Here is a 21,955-nt window from a genome sequence, read left to right on the forward strand (position 1 = left end):
GCATTACAATTGGGTAGTATTGTGCTGTCCATTTCTGAGTTTTTATATCCAGTCCCGTTGTACAGTCTGTATCCCTTCAGCTCCAATTATCCCTTCTCTCTTTTTTTTTTTTTTTTAATTAACGGAAAAAAAGAAATTAACCCAACATTTAGAGATCATACCATTCTACATATGCAATCATTAATTCTTAACATCATCACATAGATGCATGATCATCATTTCTTAGTACATTTGCATTGGTTTAGAAGAACTAGCAACATAACCGAAAAAGATATAGAATGTTAATATAGAGAAAAAAATAAAAGTAATAATAGTAAAATCAAAACAAAACAAAACAAAACAAAACAAAAACCTATAGCTCAGATGCAGCTTCATTCAGTGTTTTAACATGATTACTTTACAATTAGGTATTATTGTGCTGTCCATTTTTGAGTTTTTGTATCTAGTCCTGTTGCACAGTCTGTATCCCTTCAGCTTCAATTACCCATTGTCTTACCCTGTTTCTAACTCCTGCTGAACTCTGTTACCAATGACATATTTCAAGTTTATTCTCGAATGTCCGTTCACATCAGTGGGACCATACAGTATTTGTCCTTTAGTTTTTGGCTGGATTCACTCAGCATAATATTCTCTAGGTCCATCCATGTTATTACATGGTTCATAAGTTTATCTAGTCTTAAAGCTGCATAATATTCCATCGTATGTATATACCACAGTTTGTTTAGCCACTCTTCTGTTGATGGAGATTTTGGCTGTTTCCATCTCTTTGCAATTGTAAATAATGCTGCTATAAACACTGGTGTGCAAATGTCCGTTTGTGTCTTTGCCCTTAAGTCCTTTGAGTAGATACCTAGCAATGGTATTGCTGGGTCGTATGGCAATTCTATATTCAGCTTTTTGAGGAACCGCCAAACTGCCTTCCACAGTGGTTGCACCCTTTGACATTCCCACCAACAGTGGATAAGTGTGCCTCTTTCTCCGCATCCTCTCCAGCACTTGTCATTTTCTGTTTTGTTGATAATGGCCATTCTGGTGGGTGTGAGATGATATCTCATTGTGGTTTTGATTTGCATTTCTCTAATGGCCAGGGACATTGAGCATCTCTTCATGTGCCTCTTGGCCATCCGTATTTCCTCTTCTGAGAGGTGTCTGTTCAAGTCTTTTTCCCGTTTTGTAATTGGGTTGGCTGTCTTTTTGTTGTTGAGATGAACAATCTCTTTATAAATTCTGGATACTAGACCTTTATCTGATATATCATTTCCAAATATTGTCTCCCATTGTGAAGGCTGTCTTTCTACTTTCTTGATGAAGTTCTTTGATGCACAAAAGTGTTTAATTTTGAGGAGTTCCCATTTATTTATTTCCTTCTTCAGTGCTCTTGCTTTAGGTTTAAGGTCCATAAAACCGCCTCCAGTTGTAAGATCCATAAGATATCTCCCAACATTTTCCTCTAACTGTTTTATGGTCTTAGACCTAATGTTTAGATCTTTGATCCATTTTGAGTTAACTTTTGTATAGGGTGTGAGAGATGGGTCTTCTTTCATTCTTTTGCATATGGATATCCAGTTCTCTAGGCACCATTTATTGAAGAGACTGCTCTGTCCCAGGTGAGTTGGCTTGACTGCCTTATCAAAGATCAAATGTCCATAGATGAGAGGGTCTATATCTGAGCACTCTATTCGATTCCATTGGTCGATATATCTATCTTTATGCCAATACCATGCTGTTTTGACCACTGTGGCTTCATAATATGCCTTAAAGTCAGGCAGCGCGAGACCTCCAGCTTCATTTTTTTTCCTCAAGATGTTTTTAGCAATTCGGGGCACCCTGCCCTTCCAGATAAATTTGCTTATTGGTTTTTCTAATTCTGAAAAATAAGTTGTTGGGATTTTGATTGGTATTGCATTGAATCTGTAAATCAATTTAGGTAGGATTGACATCTTAACTATATTTAGTCTTCCAATCCATGAACACGGTATGCCCTTCCATCTATTTAGGTCTTCTGTGATTTCTTTTAGCAGTTTTTTGTAGTTTTCTTTATATAGGTTTTTTGTCTCTTTAGTTAAATTTATTCCTAGGTATTTCATTCTTTTAGTTGCAATTGTAAATGGGATTCGTTTCTTGATTTCCCCCTCAGCTTGTTCATTACTAGTGTATAGAAATGCTACAGATTTTTGAATGTTGATCTTGTAACCTGCTACTTTGCTGTACTCATTTATTAGCTCTAGTAGTTTTGTTGTGGATTTTTCCGGGTTTTCGACGTATAGTATCATATCGTCTGCAAACAGTGATAGTTTTACTTCTTCCTTTCCTATTTTGATGCCTTGTATTTCTTTTTCTTGTCTAATTGCTCTGGCTAGAACCTCCAACACAATGTTGAATAATAGTGGTGATAGTGGACATCCTTGTCTTGTTCCTGATCTTAGGGGGAAAGTTTTCAATTTTTCCCCATTGAGGATGATATTAGCTGTGGGTTTTTCATATATTCCCTCTATCATTTTAAGGAAGTTCCCTTGTATTCCTATCTTTTGAAGTGTTTTCAACAGGAAAGGATGTTGAATCTTGTCAAATGCCTTCTCTGCATCGAGATGATCATGTGATGTTTCTGCTTTGATGTGTCGATATGGTGTATTACATTAATTGATTTTCTTATGTTGAACCATCCTTGCATACCTGGGATGAATCCTACTTGGTCATGATGTATAATTCTTTTAATGTTTCGTTGGATACGATTTGCTAGAATTTATTGAGGATTTTTGCATCTTATATTCATTAGAGAGATTGGCCTGTAGTTTTCTTTTTTTGTAATATCTTTGCCTGGTTTTGGTATGAGGATGATGTTGGCTTCATAGAATGAATTAGGTAGTTTTCCCTCCGTTTCGATTTTTTTGAAGAGTTTGAGGAGAGTTGGTACTAATTCTTTCTGGAATATTTGATAGAATTCACATGTGAAGCCGTGTGGTCCTGGACTTTTCTTTTTAGGAAGCTTTTGAATGACTAATTCAATTTCTTTACTTGTGATTGGTTTGTTGAGGTCATCTATGTCTTCTTGAGTCAAAGTTGGTTGTTCATGTCTTTCCAGGAACCCGTCCATTTCCTCTAAATTGTTGTATTTATTAGCGTAAAGTTGTTCATAGTATCCTGTTATTACCTCCTTTATTTCTGTGAGGTCAGTAGTTATGTCTCCTCTTCCATTTCTGATCTTATTTATTTGCATCCTCTCTCTTCTTCTTTTTGTCAATCTTGATAGGGGCCCATCAATCTTATTGATTTTCTCATAGAACCAACTTCTGGTCTTATTGATTTTCTCTACTGTTTTCATATTTTCAATTTCATTTATTTCTGCTCTGATCTTTGTTATTTCTTTCCTTTTGCTTGCTTTGGGATTAGTTTGCTGTTCTTTCTCCAGTTCTTCCAATTGAACAGTTAATTCCTGCATTTTTGCCTTTTCTTCTTTTCTGATATAGGCATTTAGGGCAATAAATTTCCCTCTTAGCACTGCCTTTGCTGCATCCCATAAGTTTTGATATGTTGTGTTTTCATTTTCATTTGCCTCGAGGTATTTACTAATTTCTCTTGCAATTTCTTCTTTGACCCACTCGTTGTTTAAGAGTGTGTTGTTGAGCCTCCAGGTATTTGTGAATTTTCTGGCATTCTGCCTATTATTGATTTCCAACTTCATTCCTTTATGATCCGAGAAAGTGTTGTGTATAATTTCAATCTTTTTAAATTTGTTAAGACTTGCTTTGTGACCCAGCATATGGTCTATCTTTGAGAATGATCCATGAGCACTTGAGAAAAAGGTGTATCCTGCTGTTGTGGGATGTAATGTCCTATAAATGTCTGTTAAGTCTAGCTCATTTATGGTAATATTCAGATTCTCTATTTCTTTATTGATCCTCTGTCTAGATGTTCTGTCCATTGATGAGAGTGGGGAATTGAAGTCTCCAACTATTATGGTATTTGTGTCTATTTCCCTTTTCAGTGTTTGCAGTGTATTCCTCACGTATTTTGGGGCATTCTGGTTCGGTGCATAAATATTTATGATTGTTATGTCTTCTTGTTTAATTGTTCCTTTTATTAGTATATAGTGTCCTTCTTTGTCTCTTTTAACTGTTTTACATTTGAAGTCTAACTTGTTGGATATTAGTATAGCCACTCCTGCTATTTTCTGGTTGTTATTTGCATGAAATATCTTTTCCCAACCTTTCACTTTCAACCTATGTTTATCTTTGGGTCTAAGATGTGTTTCCTGTAGACAGCATATAGAAGGATCCTGTTTTTTAATCCATTCTGCCAATCTATGTCTTTTGATTGGCGAATTCAGTCCATTAACATTTAGTGTTATTACTGTTTGGATAATATTTTCCTCTGCCATTTTGCCTTTTGTATTATATATATATCATATCTGGCTTTTCTTCTTTCTACACTCTTCTCCATACCTCTCTCTTCTGTCTTTTTGGTTCTGACTCTAGTGCTCCCTTTAGTATTTCTTGCAGAGCTGGTCTCTTGGTCACAAATTCTCTCAGTGACTTTTTGTCTGAGAATGTTTTAATTTCTCCCTCATTTTTGAAGGACAATTTTGCTGGATATAGGAGTCTTGGTTGGCAGTTTTTCTCTTTTAGTAATTTAAATATATCATCCCACTGTCTTCTAGCCTCCATGGTTTCTGCTGAGAAATCTACACATAGTCTTATTGGGTTTCCCTTGTATGTGATGGATTGTTTTTCTCTTGCTGCTTTCAAGATCCTCTCTTTCTCTTTGACCTCTGACATTCTAACTAGTAAGTGTCTTGGAGAACACCTATTTGGGTCTAATCTCTTTGGGGTGCGCTGCACTTCTTGGATCTGTAATTTTAGGTCTTTCGTAAGAGTTGGGAAATTTTCAGTGAAAATTTCTTCCATTAGTTTTTCTCCTCCTTTTCCCTTCTCTTCTCCTTCTGGGACACCCACAACACGTATATTTGTGCGGTTCATATTGTCCTTGAGTTCCCTGATACCCTGTTCAAATTTTTCCATTCTTTTCCCGATAGTTTCTGTTTCTTTTTGGAATTCAGATGTTCCATCCTCCAAATCACTAATTCTATCTTCTGTCTCTTTGAATCTATCATTGTAGGTATCCATTGTTTTTTCCATCTTTTCTACTTTGTCCTTCACTTCCATAAGTTCTGTGATTTGCTTTTTCAGTTTTTCTATTTCTTCTTTATGTTCAGCCCATGTCTTCTTCATGTCCTCCCTCAATTTATCGATTTCGTTTTTGAAGAGGTTTTCCATTTCTGTTCGTATATTTAGCATTAGTTGTCTCAGCTCCTGTATCTCATTTGAACTATTGGTTTGTTCCTTTGACTGGGCCATATTTTCAATTATTTGAGCGTGATCCGTTATCTTCTGTTGGCGTCTGCGCATTTAGACAGATTTCCCTGGGTATTGGATCCAAAAGTTTGCAAGATTTTTCTGTGAAATCTCTGGGTTCTGTTTTTCTTATCCTGCCCAGTAGGTGGCGCTCGTGGCACACGTTTGTCTGCGGGTCCCACCAGTAAAAGGTGCTGTGGGACCTTAAACTTTGGAAAACTCTCGCCGTCCTGGGGGTTCGCTAGCCAAAGCGGCTTGAGCCGGCCCGGGGTCCGAACGCAAGGAGGGTTGCTGGTCGCCGCAGCCAGGGAAAGAGCCCGTCCGAATTTCCTGGTCGGCCCTGGGCAACAAGCGTGGCGGGAGGGCGCCAGCGGCAGCGGCCCGCCTGAGAGAGTGCACGTTCCCCGGGAGTCACGGGTTTGGAAGGGGCCTCCCCCACCCGTCACCGTTCTCCGCGGCCTGGGGGTTTCCAATCCAATTCTCTCAGTTGGTCCGGGGGCTGCGCGTGGTGTGGGCGCCAGTCGCCTTGGTTTCAGGGGACCACCTCTCCAATTCTCCCAGCCGGCCCGGGAAGGGGGAAGGGAGTAACTCCGGCCGCTTGCCACCCCGCCCGGTAAGGCCCGCGCGCCTCGGCGATCTCACCCGAGCTGCTTCTCTCAGCCAGCCAGCCGTTCCAGGATGGGGTACGCTGTCTTTTTTATCTCTGTTGTGGCTTTGGGCGCTTTCTGTATCGTTTCTACTCCCCTAGTAGGTGTCCTGGAGAAGAAACTAAGATCCGCGCGTCTTACTAAGCCGCCATCTTCCAGGAAGTCCTTGCTATTATAAATGGAATTTTTTCTTGATTCCTTCTCAGAGTGCTCATTAGTAGTGCATAGGGACATTACTGATTCTTGCACATTACTCTTGTACTCCACCACTTTGCTGAATTCATTTATTAGATCTAGTGGTTTTGTTGTAGATTTTTTCAAGACTTTCTATGTGTATATATGTATAGGACCATGACATCTGCAAATAGCGAGTGCTTTACTTTTTCCTTTCCAATTTGCATGCCTCTTATTTCTGTTTCTTGTGTAATTGCTCTGGCTAGAACTTCCAGCACAATGTTGAATAACAGTGGTGACAGTGGGCATCCTTGTCTTGTTCTTGATTTGGTATACAGGAAAAAGTACAATCAGTGCAAGCTAGGGTCTGTATTCAACAGTAACATTGTAATATGCTTCCACTGAATGTAACAAAGGCATTATGCCAAAACTGTGTGGATTCTTTGATGTACAGTTAGGGCTGACCTATAACAGAAGGATTTCCCACATGCATTGCATTCATAGAGTTTCTCCCCTGTACGTGTTCTCTGATGTTCAGTGAGGTTTGACTTCACACAGAATGTTTTTCCACATTGTTTACATTCATAGAGTGTTTCCCCTGTATATGTTTGCTGATGGTTGGTAAGGTATGGTTTCAAAATAATTTCCCACATTCAGTACATACATAGTGTTTCTCTCCTGTGTATGTTTTCTGATGTTTAGTGAGGTTTCACTACTCCCAAAATGTTTTCCCACATTTACCACATTCAGAGTTTTTTTTCTCCTGAGTGACTGTTCCGAAGTTGGTTGAGATGTGAATTTTTTTGCTGAAATAATTCCCATTTTCATTATACTCATATGGTTTTTCTCCCATGTACTATCTGGTGTTTAAAGTGGGTTGACTTTTCTCAAGTTTTGCACTTACTTTTTATTCATGATGAATCTTTCTTGAGTAATAAGCTCCCTGATGGATAATGAAAGTTGAACTGTCATAGAAGGTATCCCCATATTCATTATATTCATAAGCATTTGCTCCTGTAAGAGGTCTTGGATGTCCAAATCTGAAATCCATATAGAAGGACTTCCCATAAATATTGCATCCATATGGCTCCATTTCCAGATGAGTTCTCTGAGATATACTATACTTTAAATTTGGGAAGAATGCTCTTTCACATTCATTATATTTAGAGAGAGTCTATCCTATCTGAGCTCTCTTATTTTTAAAACAGGCTGCCTCCTCATGGAAGGAGGCATGTTCATTATACTCAAAAGATTGGTCAAAAATTGGCTGAATGAGAACCTTGCTGTGATTGAGGACATTTCTTTTGTGATTATATTTGTAAGATTTCTCTCCAGTAGGAATTTTCTCATGCTCAATATCAAGGAGCAATTTCTGACATATATTAAACTCATCAGGCTTCTTTCCTGAACAGTTCTTATAATTGTCTGAAATATTTCTCAAACTCATTTCACCAGAATCACATATTTTATAGGAAATGTTCTTGAAGGAACAGGATCAGTGCCCAGATTGAAAGCTTTCTCTACTCTATTACCATTCTCTATACTTAATGTTTTGTTGTTGGTGAATACAAATTACCAAAAATGTTCATCTTGATTTTCCTGGTTGTTCTCTATCAGGTCATCGATTTTCCCATCTTCTGGGTAGCACAGACTTGGGAAACCCTCCTCTGATATCCAGGGCTCTTCTCCTTGCCCTATCTTGAAAATCACCTCTGGCTTAGTAATACAGTAATCTACTGAGATGAGATGGCTGTAATGTTCCAGGATCACATCTCCATTTAGGATCGTCTAAGTAGGGTTCAGCAGATACCACTCTTCCTGGGTGAAGTCTACACATACATCCTTAAATGACACTTGTTCCTGGGATTTCTTCATTTTCTGCTGTTCCTGGAGAAGTTAGAGGTGTCCATGTATGATTCCGATATATATTGAGCCTAGACATAACAGTTTTCACTGAGTGAATGTATTTGTTTCTTACTGATTTATTACCAATTTAGGTTCTCTCTTCTTAAACTTGCCCAAGACATTCGACTGTCACACAGCTTTTGATGGTTTCAGCACACTGTCATGACTGCTGCTCCTACACTGAATGGGCCTGGAGGCACATGGAGGCCAGGGAGAGTCCAGCCGGGAGGAACCATACATTCTTATATTGACTCATGTATCCAGTAATTATTTCCTGAGCTCCTATTGTATACCAGGCACCTTAGAGCAGATAAATAATATACTAACCAAAGACTTTTCAATGTTTTCTTAAGCCAGCTCTCATGGCATAAGTGAATGCTTACTCTAGAGAACCCAGACATGAGCTCAAATTAAGCCTACATAAGCACAAAATGTTGAATTTTCATGTGTCATTTCTCAAAAATCTGATAAGATTTTGCATTTCACTCCATTGTATATCCACTTTTAAAATAATATTTTTAAATGTTTTCATTTAATTGGAAGTATCAATATGGATTAATGGTTCTTTATATATATATATATGTATCTTAAGATTGATGCAGAAATACAGATATGTAAATATATGAGTGTGTTAATATAGCTAAATATATTAACGAGTTCTGTTCACTGACAAGGCCTAGAAGCAGTGACATCTCAGTAGCAACAAATTCGCCAAGTGCTCACATCTTCATTTCTAAATGCCATTTTCAAGTACGTACTTGGGATAAGTGGTTAATTCCATGGCTGGAGAGGGGTAAAAAAGGAGAGCCTGGAATATCTTTTGGTGCCCAGAAAATAAGGAAGTGTTCAAACAAGTGTGGGGCATTTCAAAAGGACATAAGAAAGAATGGGAGGAATTCACAATGTCCAGAGGTAGAAAGATTTAAGCAACAAAATAAAAAAAAGAAATGGCAGTATTGGATTATAACCCAGAGAATGAAATTAATATCCATGAGACTACTGAAATAAATCAATTGAATAAATAAACAAGTGGAGGAGAAGGAATATCTCTTCCTTGCAGAAGAATTGCAAGGAAAAATGAAAGTGGTAGCAGTGAAATAAGAAATAAATCACCATTAGGTAAACATCAAAGTAAGAACTGCTGCAAACCAAACCTTCCATGATGCTAAAATTTGTAGGCAAAAGTTTTAGCAGAAACAGGATATTTGTATAGTCTCAAAGTATTTACTCCAAGTTTTTTGTTAATTATAAAAGGAAAAGTAGTGACTTCTCAGCTGAGAAATCTGGCACACACACAACTGTATCCGATTGATCAATGTTAACATCACCAGTAATAGAACATATGGCTATTTTGAAACTTCTGATATAATGTCCAAAAAAGGGTACGACATTACTTCTGTGGCGTTCTGTAGCTTCAATCTATTCATGAGGAAACATCAGAAAAAAACAAGTTGAGAGACATTCTACAAATTAATTGACCAGTACTTTTTGAAAGAGCTAAAGTCATAAAGATAAAAAAAGACTGAAAAGTGGTTACAGATTGGAAATGTGTGATGTTAACCTTGATACCTCTGGTTAAGGTGATGTCTGCTGGGTTTCTCAACCGTAAACTTAACTTTTTTCCTATTGTAATAAAGAAATATCAAGAGGCAGGTAGTTTGAGACTGTTAACTGAATGGCAGTGTAGAATCTGGACTGGATCTTGGAACATAAAAGAACATTATTGGAAAAACTGCTGAAATTCAAATAAGGGCAGTGGTTTAGTTAATTTACTTTAGCATTGTACTAATATTAACTGCAAAGTTTACATGATGATTAGGGGAAGCTGAGTAAAATGTATATGGAAACTCTGTACAATTTTTGCAACTCATCTACAAGTCTAAAATCAGTTCAAAATTATTATTTTTTTAATGTGTTAGAGGAGTTGTGGGTTTACACAACAAACGTGCATAAAATACAGGATTCCCATGAAACACCCTATTACACCCTGGTTTGATACATTCTTTTTGTAATTGATAAAAGCTCATTTTTACAATTGTACTATTAACTGTAGTCCATGGTTTAACTAAGTTTCACTGTATTGTGTAATTCTATGTTTTTCTTAATTTAAATTTTTCTAAGTTTACCATCTATATGACCTAATATTTTCCCTTTTAACCACATTTCATATATATATTTCAGTGCTGTTAATTATGTTTACAATGTTGTACTACTGTACCATCCATTATGAAAACATTTCCATCATTCCAAATAGTACCTTTGTACATTTGAAGCCCGAACCTCCTCTTACCTATCCCCACCCTATTCCGTGGTATCCTATATTCTAGATTGTGACTATCAGTTTGCTTATTCTAAGTATATCAGTGAGATCATATAACATTTGTCCTTTTGTATCTGACTTATTTCATCAACATGATGTCTTCAAGGTTCAAACATGTTGTCACTTATTCCATTGTTTGTATATACCACATTTTGTTTTTTCATTTATTAGTTACTGGCCACTTGGGTTCCTTCCATATTTTGACACGTGTGAATAATGCCATTGTGAACATCAATGTGCAAATACCTGTTTGAGTCTCTACTTTCAGTTCTTTGGGGTATATCCCTACAAGTGGGACAGACAAGATTCTATGGTAATGCTATAGTTAACTTTCTGAGGAACTGCCAAAATGTCTTCCACAGTGGCTTTACCATTTTACGTTGACATCAGCAGTGAATGAGTGTTCCTATTTCTCCACATCTTATGTAACACATGTAATTTTCTGCTTTTATTTTTTAATAGTAGCCATTCTAGTCAGTGTGAAATGTTATCTCATTGTGGTTTTGATCTGCATTTTCCTAATAGCTAATGATATTGAGTATCTTTTCATGTGCTCTTTGGCCGTTTGTATATCTTCTTTGGAAAGAGTCATATGCAAGTCTTTTGCCAGTTTTTAAATTAGGTTCTTTGCCTTTTTGTTGTTGAGTTGAAGGATTTCTTTATATATTCTGGATATTAAACCTTATTGATATGTAGTTATAAAGTGTTTTCTCCCATTCTGTGGGTTGTTGTTTTATATTAATGATAAAGTCCTTTGAGGTGAAGCATTTATAATTTTGATGAGGTTTTATTTATCTGCTTTTTCTTTTGTTTCTTGTGCTTTAGGTGTAAAATCTAAGAATCCATTGCCTAACAAGGTGCTGAAGGTGTTTCCCTACATGTTCTTCTTGGAGTTTGATAGTTCTGTCTTTTAAATTTTGATCTTTGATCAATTTTGACTTGATTTTTTTTAACTTTTTTTTATAAATTAAAAAAAATAACAAACAAAACATTAGATATCATTCCATTCTACATATACAATCAGTAATTCTTAATATCATCACATAGTTGCATATTCATCATTTCTTAGTACATTTGTATGGATTTAGAAAAAGAAATAAAAAGACAACAGAAAAAGAAATAAAATGATAATAGAGAGAAAAAAAAACTATACGTACCATATCCCTTACCCCTCGCTTTCATTTACCACTATTTCATACTGAACTTATTTTAGCATCTGTTCCCCCTATTATTTATTTTTATTCCATATGGTCTACTCTTCTGTTGATATAGTAGCTAAAAGGAGCATCAGACATAAGGTTTTCACATTCACAGAGTCTCCTTGTGAAAGCTGTATCATTCTTCAATCATCATCAAGAAACATGGCTACTGGAACACAGCACTACATTTTCAGGCAATTCCCTCCAGCCTCTCCACTACATCTTGAACAACAAGGTGATATCTCCTTAATGCGTAAGAATAACCTCCAGGATAACCTCTCGACTCTGTTTGGAATCTCTCAGCCATTGACACTTTGTCTCATTTTACTCTTCCCCCTTTTGGTCAAGAAGGTTCTCTAAATCCCTTGATGTTAATTCTCAGCTCATTCTAAGGTTTTTCTCAATCCTTTGATGCTGAGTCTCAGCTCATTCTAGGATCTTTGTCCCATATTGCCAGGAAGGTCCACACCCCTGGGAGTCATGTCCCATGAAGAGAGGGGGAGGGTGGTGAGACTGCTCATCATATTGGCTGGAGAGAGAGGCCACATCTGAGCAACAAAAGAGGTTCTCTTGGGGGTGACTCTTAGGCCTAAATTTTAAGTAGACTTGACCTATCCTTTGTGGGGTTAAGTTTCATGTGAACAAACCCCAAGACTGGGGGCTCAGCCTATAGCTTTGGTTGTCCACACTGCTTGTGAGAATATCAAGAATTCAACTTGGGGAAGTTGAATTTCTCCCCACTGTCACCATTCCCTGAAGGGGGCTTGCAAATACTTTTCCAGTCACTGATCAAATCATTCTGGGATTCATCGGGGGATCACTCTGGACAAACCAACAAAATCTCATGTGCTACCTGAGATTCCAAGTACTTATGACATTCAATCAAACTATCTACATGAGTTATATTAGGAAATGCTCTAGTCAAAATATAAATTTTGTAACAAATAAACATTTTTTGCTTTAGTCTCACACATAAGGTGACATTTTAAAGTATTAATTATCATCTATTTTCAGCACCCTGCAGTAATGACATTCCTTTGTTCTTCCTCATGCAAAAACATTTTTAAAATTTGTACATTGTACATTTCACTATTATTATACACTCTAGGCATTCCTAGATTATACCATCTCGATCTTTAACATCTATCTTTCTTTCTGATTTCATTTATGTCCCCAGCCCTCCTCCCTCTATCATTCTCACATGCAGCTTCATTCAGTGTTTTAACATAATTACATTACAGTTAGGTAGTATTGTGCTGTCCATTTGTGAGTTTTTGTATCCAGTCCTGTTGCACAGTCTATATCCCTTCAGCTCTAATTACCCACTATCTTACCCTATTTCTATCTCCTGATGGTCTCTGTAACCAATGATATATTCCAAGTTTATTCACTAATGTCGGTTCATATCAGTGAGACCATACAGTATTTGTCCTTTAGTTTTTGGCTAGTCTCACTCAGCATAATATTCTCTAGGTCCATCCATGTTGTTACATATTTCACAACTTTATTCTGTCTTACAGCTGCATAATATTCCATCGTATGTATATACCACAGTTTGTTTAGCCACTCGTCTGTTGATAGACATTTTGGCTGTTTCCATCTCTTTGCAATTGTAAATAACGCTGCTATAAACATTGGTGTGCAAATGTCCGTTTGTGTCTTTGCCCTTAAGTCCTTTGAGTAGATACCCAGCAATGGTATTACTGGGTCGTATGGCAATTCTATATTCAGCTTTTTGAGGAACCGCCAAACTGCCTTCCACAGCGGTTGCACCATTTGACATTCCCACCAACAGTGAATAAGTGTGCCTCTTTCTCCACATCCTCTCCAGCACTTGTCATTTTCTGACTTGTAGGTTAAATTCTAAGCTACTGTGCATGCCAGGTGGGCCCATTTTGTGTAGGCCCAATCCTGGTTATCAAGATTACTTTGGATTTGGGGTTGATTAGTTCTGGGCTTACCCATGATCCTTCATTAATAAGCATTAAGGGTTGTCTTTAGTGATTACAAGACTCTAAAATTGAAAAACTGGATAATTGGGTACAAATGAAGGTCAGTTACAAGGCTTTTACAATCTCGGGGCAGAAGATAAGGGCTATACAATCATCAAAGATCAAGGCAGCTGGATTACAATTTAGAGATTTCAGGAATTTCCCTCTCTCTAGCCAGTATACCAGCAAGTAAAAAGGAATATCTAAATGATTTAGTAATCAAAATCATCCCTTAAATCCTGATGTCTTGGTTATACTCTGAAAGAAAAAAAAGGGAAGCATGCTATATGGCTATAAGGGTGAGATTAAGATTTGATGGTAGGAAGGTAGGATGGATGGGAGTGTGGCCACAATAATTCATTATTAAGTTCTTACCATGAATATTTGCCTCATTGTAGAATTTTGAGAGCTAGTATCATTTTCCCTTTTAATTTTTTATAGAAAGATTTACTTGATTTCTTACTGGAGGCAAACCCTTGTGGCTTAATAAAGCTCTTCCTCGTTTAGTTACCTCAAAAATTGCATCTGTAATTGTCTTTCAGATAAATTTTATGGTATGTTTCTTCTGTGGGAAATTAACTGTATATATTTACAGTTAAGTGAAAAATTTAGTTCTGATGCCCTGCTTCTGTAATGCAAGGACAGAAATACTATATATAGATGTTTGATGATTATTTGCTTGCATTTCTTTCTTTTAAACTTTTTTATTGTATAGTATAACATATATACAAAGCAAAGAAATAAAAGAGCAATAGTTTACAAAGCACTCTTCAAGAAGTAGTTACAGGACAGATCCCAGAGTTTGTTAGGGCTACCGAATGATCCTTTGAGATTTTTCCCTCTAGCTGCTCCAGAATATAGGAGGCTAGATGGCTTAAATATTTTTTATTGTCACAGTCGACTTTTTTCCTTCTTTTTTTTGTGAAAAATTCCATATATACAAAAAAGTAATACATTTCAAAGCACAGCACCACAATTAGTTTAGAACATATTTCAGTTTGATATGGGTTACAATTCCATAATTTTAGGTTTTTACTTCTAGCTGCTCTAAGGTACAGGAGGCTAATAGAGATATCAATTTAATGATTCTGCATTCATATTCATTTGTTAAATCCTGTCTTCACTATATAACTCCACCATCACCTTTGATCTTTCTATCACTCTCTTTAGGGGTGTTTGGGCTATGACGATTCTAAGTTTCTCATATTGGAAGGGTCTGTCATTAATATGGGGTAGGGAGATGGAACTATCTGATGTTCTGGGGAGGCAGGGCCCTCTAGCTTTCAGGATTTATCTGGACCAGGGAACCATCTGGAGGTTGTAGGCTTCTAGAAAGTTACTCTAGTGCATAGAACCCTTGTGTAATCTTATATATTGCCCTAGGTGTTCTTTAGGATTGGCTGGAATTGTCTTGGTTGTGGTTTGGCAGGTTATGATAGATAGCAAGATCTAAAAGTTTCTGTAAAAATAACCTCCTGTGTAGTCTCTCAACTCTATTTGAACTCTCTGTGCTACAGCTACTTTATTAGTTACACTTCTTTCCCCCTTTTTGGTCAAGATGAAATTATTGATCCCATGGTGCCAGGGCTGGATTTACCCCTGGGGGTCATCTCTCATGATGCCCTGGATGTCATGTCCCATATAGAAGTGAGGGCAATGATTTCATTTGCACAGTTGAGTTTAGAGAGAGTGAGGCCACATCTGAGCAACAAAAGAGGTACTCCAGAAGCAACTCTTAGGCATGCCTATAGGTAGTCTAAGCTTCTCTGATACCTATATAAGCTTCACACAAGTAAGCCTCAGGATCGAGGGCATAGCCTGTTGATTTGGGTGTCCCTAAAGTTTGACACAGTATTAGGGGATTCCCTGATGGTAAGATTTAATAGTTCCACATTCTTTCTCCCATCCCTCAAGGGACTTTGCCAATACTTTTTGATCATCTGCTATCATGGTCAACTTGGCCAGATGGTTTGTCTGTTTGGGCAAGTGCTGGCCTGTTTGTTGCTATGAGGACATTTCATAGAATTAAATTATGATCACATCGGCTGCATCCACAGCTGATTGCATTTGTAATCAATCAATAATTGCAATAAGTGACACTTAATCTAATCACTGGAAGGCTTTCAAGGAGGATTCAGAAGAGATGGTCTCTCTACTTCGTCCAGTGAGCCACTTCTGTGGAGTTCATTCAGACTCTTCATTGGAGTCATTAGCTTCATAGCCTGCCCTATGGATTTTGGACTCTGCATTCCCATGGTTATGTGAGACACTTTTAAAATTTATATCTACAGATATTTCCTGCTGATTGTGTTTTTCTAGAGAACCCTTGCTAATACAGCTTGGTATCAGGAGCAGTTCTTAAGAAACAGAATCTTAAAAATGGGTTTTTATGATTGGTTTTCTCCTCTGACTGGACTCGAAGGCACTAAGACTGATTCCCATAATCAGAATGATACTGCCAATCCATGGGCTGAGTTGAGAAAAGAGATAGTCAAAATATCACCATTCAATTCTTCACATGCTTCGATTGTACAAAGCCAGGCTCTGGTGAAAATGTTTTGACACCTTTATAGAGTTTTGTGGAAATAGGAGGTATAGAGATGTTGGCTGGTTATTGTTAGATACACTATATAAATTAATGAGTGAAAGGGATGGGTTTCAGGCTTCAAAGGAGAAGCTTATGCGCCGTCTGACAGATGTAGAAGTTTCTATAAGTGTCCTGAAGGAAAATCTTATTTCCTACCGCTGTAGATTTGAGATCTCCAAAAATCAGACACTCTTATGGTTAGAGTAGCAACTTTACAATGTAAACTGAAATCTCAATCTTGCATGGTGTCTGCCATTAAACTGAGGGCATTGATTGGAAAGGAATGGGACCTTGAAAAATGGGATGGCAACATATGGATTATAATGATGTCTGTGGAGAGGTTGAAACCCTAGGTCTTGCTGAGTCTTCTCTAGATAACCCTGTAATAGTCTGCCCTGAGGACATAGCTGCCCACCTCCAACCTGCCCTGAGAAGTTGGCCACTCAACCTCCACTTGAAGGGATTAGCCCTAGAGTGATTAGTCATGTTTCACCAGATGAAACTGCAAATGAATGCCCTGAAGCAAATGGCTTGGAAGATACTTCAACTTCCTTTCATGACCCCCCCCACCATCCCTTATTTCTTCCAGACCTATAACTAAGATTAAAGTTCCAACAGACCCCAAAAGGGAAGTACAAATTGTCACCCATGAGGAGGTACGTTATGCTCCAAAAGAACTATTTGAGTTTTCCAATTTATATAGACAAAAATCAGGGAATATGTGTGACAATGGATTTTAAGGGTGTGGGATAATGGTTGGAGAAATATAAAGCTGGATCAGGCTGAATTTATTGATATGGGCCCACTAAGCAGAGATTCTGCATTCAAGGTTATAGCTCAAGGGGTTAGAAAAGGTGTTAAGAGTTTGTTTTGATGGTTGGCTGAAATATGGATCAAAAGGTGGCTGACATTACCTGAGGTTGAAATGCCAGAACTGCCCTGGTATAATGTAGATAAGGGGATCCAGAGGCTTAAAGAGATTGGAATGTTAGAGTCGATTTATCATGGTAAACCTGCTCTTAAACCCCAGGAATGTCCAGAGGATGTACCTTTTACCAGAACTGTGAGAAATAAATTTGTGAGATTAGCACCATCATCCCTGAAGAGCTCTGTAGTTGCACTTCTGTGTAGGTCAGATATTACTGTGGAAACAGCTGTCACTGAGCTGGAATCCTTAAACACAATGAGGATGACCAGATCCCGAGTTGGCAGAAGCCAGGTAGCAGCACTTAATTGCCAAAGACCAGGTGGAGGTGGCTATCATAATAGACAGCAGACTCAAAGTAGGAGTCAAAATAATCTGACTTGCAGATACTTGTGATGTGGGCTAGTTAATCATGGGGTATCTAGAAATACAATAGAAGGGCAGTCTACTAAATTCTTGTTTGAGCTGTATAAACAGAAGAGTTCTAGGTCAGGTGAACAGAACTCTAACTTGAATTACAAAAACAGAGTCATAGTCCTTTAATCAATTTCCAGACTTGAGACAATTTACAGACCCAGAGCTCCTTGAATGTGGGGAGGACGCTATTATACTGCCACAAATTTATGCTGTTCATCTTCCTCCAAGCCTTCCCCAAGGAGACCGACGGCCTTTTACCAGGGTAACTGTGCATTGGGGAAAAGGAAATGATCAGCTATTTGGGGGATTGTTAGATCCTGGTTCAGAAGTGACAATAATTCCAGGGGCCCAAAACATCACTCTAGTCCATCAGTCAGAGTGGGGGCTTATGGAGGTCAGGTGATCAATGGAATTTTTTTTTTGATGATAATATATATATTTTTTATTAATTAAAAAAGGAATTAACAAAACAATTAGAAATCATTCCATTCTACATGTACAATCAGTAATTCTTAATATCATCACATAGTTGCATATTCATCATTTCTTAGTACATTTGCATCGATTTAGAAAAAGAAATAAAAAGACAACAGAATAAGAATTAAAACGATAATAGAAAGAAAAAAGAAAAAAAAAAACCTATACCTCACATGCAGCTTCATTCAGTGTCTTAACATAATTGCATTACAATTAGGTAGTATTGTGCTGTCCATTTCTGAGTTTTTATATCCAGTCCCGTTGTACAGTCTGTATCCCTTCAGCTCCAATTACCCCTTCTCTTTTTTTTTTAATTAACGGAAAAAAAGAAATTAACCCAACATTTGGAAATCATACCACTCTACATATGCAATCAGTGGGTGCAGTAGGCCCCCGAATCCATCTTGTAGTTATTTCCCCAGTTCCAGAATGCATAACTGAATAGATATATTGAGCAACTGGCAGAATCCCTGCATTTGCTATCTAACTCATGGAGTGAGGGCAATTATTGGTAGGAAAGGCTAAGTGGAAGCCACTACAACTGCCCCTACTTAGCAAAATACTAAATCAGAAGCAATACCGGATTCCTGGAGGAATTGCAGAGATTACTGCCAGTCTTAACAACTTGAAGGATGCAGGGGTGGTGATTCCCACTACATCCCCATTCAACTCTCCTATTTCACCTGTGCAGAAAACAGATGGGTCTTGGAGGATGACAGTGGATTATCATAAGCTCAACCAGGTGGTAACTCCAATTGTAGCTGCTGTTCCAGATGTGGTATCATTGCTTGAGGAAATCAGTACATCCCCTGGTACCTGGTATGCAGCTATTGATCCAGCAGATACTTTTTTTCAAAATAGCTATTAGTAAGGGCCACCTGAAACAGTTTGCTTTCAGCTGGCACGTTCAACAATATACTTTCACTGTCCTACCCTCAGTGGTATGTCAGCTCTTCAGCTCTATGTCATAATCTTGTCCACACGGACCTTGATCGTTTCTCCCTCCCAGAAGACATCACACTGGTACATTATATTGATGATATCATGTTGATTGGACCCAGTGAGCAAGAAATAGCAACTACTCTAGATTCATTGGTAAGGCATTTGTGTGTCAGAGGATAGGAGATAAATCCAACAAAAATACAGGGGCCTTCCACCTCAGTGACATTTCTAGGTGTCCAGTGGTTTGAGGCATGTCGAAATATCGCTTCTAAGGTGAAGAAATTGCTACATCTGGCCCCTCCTATGATCAAAAAAGAGGCACAATGCCTAGTTGGTCTCTTTGGATTTTAGCCACAACATGTTCCTCATTTGGGTGTGGTACTCTGGCCCAGTTTTTGTGTGACCATAATAGCCACTAATTTTGAATGGGGACATGAACAAGAGGAGGCTCTGCGCAGGTCCAGGTTGCTGTACAGGCTGTTCTGTCACTTGGACCATATGATCCAACAGAACCACTGGTGCTGGAAATGTCAGTGGTAAATAAAGATGCTGTCTATAGCCTTTGGCAGGACCCTGTAGGAGAATCACAATGCAGTCCCTTAGGATTTTGGGGCAAAGCCTTACCATCTGCTGCAGATAACTACTCTCCTTTTGAGAAACAGTTTTTGTCCTGCTACTGGGCCTTGGTAGAGACTAAACACTTAACCAAGGGCCACTTACTTACCATGAGACCTGAGTTGCCTATAATGAGCTGAGTGTTTTATGACCCATCAAGCCATAATCTTGGGCATGCACAGCAGCACTCCATCATAAAATGGAAATAAATATACGAGACAGGCCAGAGCAGGTCCTAAAGGCATAAGTGAGTTACATGAGGAAGTGGCCCAGATGCCCATGGTTTCCACACTTGCCACATTATGTTCTCTTACCCTGAGCAGAACTGTGACCTCTTGGGGAGTTCTTTACAGTGAGTTGACTGAGGGAGAGAAAACTCAGGCCTGGTTTACAGATGGTTCTGCATGGTCTGCAGGTACCATCCGAAAGTGGACAGCTGCAGCGCTATACCCCTTTTTGGGATGTCCCTGAAGGACTGGTGTGGGGAAATCCTCTCAGTGGGTAGAACTTCCAGCAGTGCACCTGGTTGTTCATTTTTCTTGGAAGGAAAACTGGTCAGAGGTGCATTTGTGTACTGACTCATGGGCTGTTGGCTAATGGTTTGGCTGGATGGTCAGTGACTTGGAAAGAACATGATCGGAAAATTGGTGACAAGGAGGTCTGGGAAGAGATTATGTAGATAGACCTTTCTGAATGGACTTGAAACATTAATATATTTGCATCCCATGTGCATGCACACCAGAGGGTGACTTCAGCAGAGGAAGGTTTTAACAGTCAAGTAGATAAGATGACCCATTCTGTGGACACCAGTCAGCCTCTTACCCCAGCCACTCCTGTCCTTGCACAATGGGGTCATGAACAAAGTGGTCATGTTGGTAGGGATGGAGGTTATGCATAGGCTCAGCAACATGGACTTCCACTCATCAAGGCTAACCTAGCTTCAGTCACTGCTGAGAACCCTATCTGCCAGCAGCAGTGACCCACACTCAGCCTCCAGTATGGCACCATTGCCCGAGGTGACCAGCCAGCTACAGCAGGTTGATTATATTGGACCACCCCCTTCATAGCTTCACAGCCCACTCTACAGATTTTGGCCTCTATGTTGCCACAGTTATGTGAGACCCCTTTGTAAATTTTATATCTATGGATATTTCCTGCTGATTCTGTTTTTCTAAAGAACCCTAGCTAATACATGTACTTAATACACTCTAGGATGTATCCAGGCTTTACAATTATCTCTATAAGATTAAAGGACCTCTTTCTTATTCTGGGCTCCCTGTGTTTCAGTTGTTCAAATAATCTATAAAGATAGGTTGAGTGAAATTATGCACTACAGAAAATTTCAGTTCCAGACCAAATAAACCTTTCATAGAAGGGGCAGTGATTTGTTCTAACTGGAAAAGACACATACTCCGAACATGTGTTTGCTTTCCCTGTACCCAGTACTTCTGCAAAAACTACCATCTGTGGACTTATGGAATGCCTTATCCATCATCATGGCATTCCATGCAGCATTTCTGATCAAGGAATACACTTCACAGCAAATGAAGTGCAGGAATGGGCATATGCTCATGGAATTCTCTGGTCTTACTGTGTTCCCCATCATCCAGAAGTAGCTGGATTGATAGAACAGTGGAATGGCCTTTTGAAAACTCAATTTTGGTGCCATCTAGGTGGCAATGCCTTGCAGGGCTGGGGTAATATTCTCCAGGAAGCTGTGTATTCTCTGAATCAGCGTCCACTGTATGGTGCTGTTTCTCCCATAGCCAGGATCCATGGGTCCAGGAACCAAGGGGTAGAAATGGGTGTGGCACCACTCACTATTACCCATAGCAATTCACTAGGAAAATTTTTGCTTCCTGTCCTTGCAACTTTGAACTCTGCTGATCTACAGATTTTAGTTCCCGAAGGGGGAGTACTCCTAGCAGGAGAAACAATGTTTCCATTGAACTGGAATTTAAGACTGCCACGTGGTCACTTTGGGCTACTCATGACCCTGGATCAACAAGCCAAGAATGGAATTACTTTGCTGACTGGGGTGATTGACCCTGACTACCAGGGGAAAATAGAACTGCAACTACACAGTGGAGGTAAAGAAGAGTTTTCCTTGAATCTAGAAGATTCCTTAGGGTGTCTTTTAGTATTACCATGCCCTGTGATTAAAATTAATGGAAAACTGCAACAACCAATCCAGGCAGGGCTGCCAATGGGTCTGAAACTTTAGGAATGAGGGTTTGGGTCACCTCACCAGGTAAAGAACCACAGCCAGCCAAAGTGCTTGCTGAGGGTAAAGGGAACAGGGAATGAGTAGTAGAAGTACGTAGTGATCAATATGAACTGTACCACGTGATCAGTTACAGAAATGAGGACTGTAATGCTGTTTTGTTTATGTTATAGTATTTAAG

At 38.7% G+C, this 21,955-nt stretch overlaps 1 protein-coding gene and 1 pseudogene across 1 annotated transcript in view; one reads left to right on the forward strand and one right to left on the reverse strand.

The window, feature by feature from the left end:
- CHM (CHM Rab escort protein) overlaps window positions 1–21,955 on the forward strand; it is a 166,526-nt gene that overhangs the window by 30,899 nt on the left and 113,672 nt on the right. The gene's annotated exons all lie outside the window — the stretch shown is intronic.
- On the reverse strand, window positions 6,592–8,056 carry LOC143670950 (zinc finger protein 248 pseudogene; annotated as a pseudogene).

The sequence above is a fragment of the Tamandua tetradactyla genome, chromosome X (genome assembly GCF_023851605.1).
Source record: "Tamandua tetradactyla isolate mTamTet1 chromosome X, mTamTet1.pri, whole genome shotgun sequence".
Classification (NCBI taxonomy): domain Eukaryota; kingdom Metazoa; phylum Chordata; class Mammalia; order Pilosa; family Myrmecophagidae; genus Tamandua; species Tamandua tetradactyla.